Source organism: Suricata suricatta, chromosome 5 (assembly GCF_006229205.1).
Source record: "Suricata suricatta isolate VVHF042 chromosome 5, meerkat_22Aug2017_6uvM2_HiC, whole genome shotgun sequence".
NCBI classification, from domain to species: domain Eukaryota; kingdom Metazoa; phylum Chordata; class Mammalia; order Carnivora; family Herpestidae; genus Suricata; species Suricata suricatta.
This window is the reverse complement of record NC_043704.1, coordinates 112022395-112027461: the sequence shown is the minus strand read 5'-3', so window position 1 is coordinate 112027461 and position 5067 is coordinate 112022395.

The window sequence follows — 5067 nt, the reverse complement described above, 5'->3', positions numbered from 1 at the left end:
TCTCTCTCCTCCCTCTGCCCCTCACCCGTGCATGCGCATACACTCTCTCTCTCAAAATAAACTTAAAATTTCTGTTTTTACATATTTTAAAAATACACCTTAAGCTTACTGTTTTAGTTTATTTTTAAAAATTTTTAAACATTTATTTTTTTGAGACAGACAGTGTGATCAGGGGAGGGGCAGAGAGAAAGGGGGAGACACAAAATCTGAAGCAGGCTCCAGGCTCTGAGCTGTTCCAACAGAGCCCAAAGCTAGGCTCGAACCCACCAACCGTGAGATCATGACGCTTAACCAACTGAGCCACCCAAGTGCCCCTGTTTTACTTTTTCAACATAGTGTTATTACTTTCCCAGAATTGTATACAGTAAAATCTTATAAAAAACATTTTGTGTAATAGACTAAATGAGGTATTACAGTTCAGGTTTTTAGATAACATACTCAGAGAGTCTATTTACTGCCTGTTTTAAATACAGACAGTCCTTATCATGTTTCAGCTTATTATTTTTCAGCTTTATCATGGTGTGTGAGCCATAGGCATTTAGTAGAAACTGTACTTCAAATTTTGAAATTTGATCTTTTCCCAGGTTAGCGGTATGCCATGTGCCGCTGAGCCAGTCAGCAGTCAGCTCCCAGTCAGCCACGTGATCACAAGAGAAAACAACTGATACACTTAAAACCATTCTGTTTTTCACTTTCAGCATTCAATAAGTTACATGAGGTCTTCAACACTTAATTACAAAATAGACTTTGGGGGCGCCTGGGTGGCTCAGTCGGTTGAGCCTCCGCCTCCGACTTCGGCTCAGGTCAGATCTCACGTTCGTGGGTTCGGGCCCTGCGACGGGCTCGGGGCTGACAGCTAGCTCAGGGCCTTGGGCCTGTTTTGGATTCTGTGTCTCCCTCTCTATTACCCTCCCCCTCTCATGTTCTGTCTTTTCTGTATCAAAAATAAATAAAACATTAAAAAAAAAACGAAATAGACTGTGTTACATGATTTTGCCCAACTGTTGATTAACGTAAATGTTCTGAGCTCATTTCAGGTAGCTAGGCTAAGCTATGAGGTGTAAGGTCGTAGGTATGTTAGATATATTAAATGTTTTGCTGACTTAAGATATTTCCAGTTTACCACGGGTTTCTCAGGATATAATACCATTATAAATTGAGGAGGAGCTATACTATAATAAAATAATTGTGTACGTATTTTCTTTAGAACCAGCTTCCTAGCATGTTGCCTTATCTTTCATTTGTATACATTGATCTGTTAAAATTTCATATAAGTTGCTTACCAACCACATTATTTCAAAAGACGTAAGTATAGGAAGAACACTGAGTTTTAGGAATAGCAATATGTTAAGTCCAGAGGAGTATCAATCTGAAAAAAAAAATTAACAATTTGTATCTTTCTCTACTTTTTTTTCCCCCAAGGTAACAGTGATAATAGTGATGTCTGGGCAGAAGCAGAGAATATTCATAGCTCTTCTTGATACAGATATACAGGATGATATAGTCAATCAGTCGTAGTGTATTTAAATTGAGTGAGTTGTTATGCATTCTTTCCAAAATGTTTAAATTCTTATTTAGGAAAACAGAAACTATGTAATAAGCCAGATTTCAGTCAAGGAGTATCTGAGCTTTTTAAGTCCATGAGTAAATTATTTGACATTTTGGCAAAAATACAAATAAGGAGTTAAGTTGTGTTAAAATGTATTCAACCTATTAAACATTGGTGTGGGCTAAAACCATATAATTATCCCCAAGTATAGTAAAACCATAATTAACTAAGCCTACCCCAAGCTGTCAATTAGCTAAAATTTTCACCTCTATATTCAGTTTTTGAAAAAAAGTGTTTTAGTTGTAAAAATAATTATGAAACAATTAACAAAATTTAAAAATCACCCTTAATCCCACAAGCAATACATGCCTTCTTTTGAATGTTTTCACTCATTGTGTTATGATTGTTATAGTACAGAACACAGAGTACCTGTAATTCTAGATTTGTTCATTTTATTTTGAAATTCTATGAATTTTTGCTTTTTATAGCTTGAAGTTATTTAATTGGATGCATGCAAGTTAAAATTGTTATATTTTCTTTCTGAAACATTTAACCATTACATTAAATAGTGGCCCTCTTTATCACCAGTAATGCTGTCTTAAATTTTATTTTGTCGAATATTAATGTAACTATTCCTGCTCTCTTTTTATTCATGTTTATTTGCTCTCTTTTCTCCCACCCCCTTCCCCATCCCCTCCTCTTCTCCTCCTCACCCTCCCCAAACCTCCCATTCCCTACTCAATCCACACCCCACCACCCCCTTCCCTGTCCTTAAATTTTAGATGTCTCTAGTAAACTTTACATAGCTGGATCTTGGCTTTTTTCCTAATAGGCAATATTTTCATTTTTCATTCAATTTCTATTCTAGTGTTAACCTCAAAAATATTAACCATGCACATGTAATAGAACAAAGTTTTGAGTTATATATTTTAAACCCTCCCTCCAGGCAATCCAAGGGCCTTAAAATGCTTTAAATCTGGTCACTCCTTTTCAGGCTATTATTTTACACAGGTGTTTTTTTTTATACATATGTATTCACAGTTGACCCTTGAACACATAGGTTTGAACGGCATGGGTCTACTTGTACATGGATTTTTTTTAAACACAGTACTCTCTTCCTTATGATTTTACAGTTTCTTTTCTTTAGCCTACTTTACCATAAGAATACAGTTTATAATACATAAAAATATATGTTAATTGACTATGTTATCAGAAACAATTCCAGTCAATAGCAAGTTATTAGTAGTTAAGTTCTGGGGGAGTCAACAGTTATACATGGATTTTTGACTGCATAAGGGTTATGTGCCCCTAACCCCTGTGTTATTTAAGATCAACTGTAACATACATTTGCTATTTAACTTACCATTCCTTCATATGTCTCAGACCACCATTCTATTTTCCTTCTTCCTGAAGTAAATCTTTAGAAGTTCTTTTAATGGAGGTAAACGCTCTCTTTTTGTTTACCTAAAAATGCCAATCTATTTCATTCTTAAAAAAATAGATTGGATTTATAATACAAGACTGACATTTTCAAAATATGGCATTCATTCTGGCTTTCATCATTGCTGGTTGTACTTTTATGAATGATCTGTTCTTTTTTCTCTGGCTACTTTTGGAATCTTTTTGCTATTCTTCAGTTTCACTATGATGTAGCCATATCTGGGTTTCTTTTACTTTATGTGGAAAAATAGATTTATATCCATGATTGCTTCTGGAAAATTCTCAATCATTATCTCTTCAATTATTCCTTTTCTTCAGTGTTCTCTCTTCTGGGGTTCAGAATGTTTCCTTTTTAACTTCTCTTCTCCATATTTCTTAGCTTCTTTCTTCTTTTCCATCTTCTCTCTGTATTGCATTCTGGGTAATTTCTTCAGCCAAATGCTCCAGTTCACACTTCAACTATGTTTCATTTGTTGTTAACCCCCTACATTGAGGTTTCTGTTTCTAAAACTCTATTTTCCATTTTTAGAAGTTCAGTTTTATTGTTACCCAGACCTTCTCATTCCTGGTGGTCTTTAATTGCTTGCCTATCTTTGTGGTACCACACTTTATTTCTTTAAACATTTCTTTTTTTAATTAAAAAAATTTTTTTATTATTTATTTTTGAGAGAGAGAGGCAGAGTATGAGTGGGGGAGGGACAGAGACAGAGGGAGACACAGAATCTGAAGCAGCTCCTTATGTGGGGCTCGAACTCATGAACCGCAAGATCATGACCTGAGCCGAAGTCAGAAGCTTAACCAACTGAGCCACCCAGGCGCCCCTCTTTAAACATTTCTTACGTAGTTATTTTATACTCTATATCTAAAAATCCCAGTATCTAAACAAGTTGTATGTTTTTATCTCTCTCACCCATGGTGTTTTGCCTCCTATATACTTGGTGATTTTAGAGATTGTGAATCCATATTCTGATGGCTTAAATTGAAGACACTATTTCAAAGAGGATTTGCATCTACTGCGAAGTGCTCAGGGGTACTAGCAACCTGGGGCCACTTTAACCCTTCTGTGGTGTCCCCTACATGCAGGAGTATCTGATTCACCTCCTCACACAGAGCTATGGGCATTTGAACTCAGATCAACCCCCATCTCTCCAGCGTGCATATAGACCCTTGCTCTAGTTTCTGCTCAAGATTTATTTCTCTTTATTTGGTGGGAAGAGGCATCTTTGAAGAGATTTCTAATTTCTGAGAGCCTACCAAAACATCAAAAAATGTTTCTGATACAATATCAAGTTGTTTTGCAGCAGGAGGATTTCCCCTATGGTATCTAGTTCACCATTACCAGAGGCAGAAGTCATAACCACAATTTTACATCTTCTGTGCTTTATTCAATAACTGTGAGTTTCAGGCTTGGGTACTGGTTGGTGCTGTTTACTGAGACAAGGAATACAGCCAAGATGAACAACAGTAAGGAGAAAAATGTTAAGCTTAGTTGACTTCAGTACTTATGAGACATCTAAGTGATGGTGTTGCATGGCAGTTACATGTACAGCTCTTTAGTTCAGAATTTGGGGTAACAGTTCAAAACTGAGTAGAAGAAGAGGAGTTTATAGTGAAAACAGAATTAGTGGCTAGAAAAGTTGGGTGGGGAATGAGGAGCCAGCAAGGTCCTAAATGCCCAAGGAAGAAACCTTTCCAAATGGTAGGAATGGTTGAAGAATAGCAAATAATGCTAAAAATGCAAATAGGATTGAAAGATATTCATTGAATTAGCAGCAGAGAGGCTGTTTTAAAAAGGACAAGTATAGATTTAGGTGAATTATAGGGAAGTGCACCAGATTGCAATGAGTAAGGGAAAAAGTGGAAGGCAAGAGAGCTGAGACTTTCTTCAGTCCAGGATTTTGGTAGTGAAAGAAAATAAAGAATTAGCTAAAGGAAACATATGGGTAAAGGAGAGGGTGGTGGTGGTTATTGTTTTAACTGGAGAGCCTCAAACATGATTAAATGCTGATGGGATGGCACTAGTAGAGAAGGAGATATTACAGATATGAGTGAAAGAAGATATATAATACCTCGAGGCT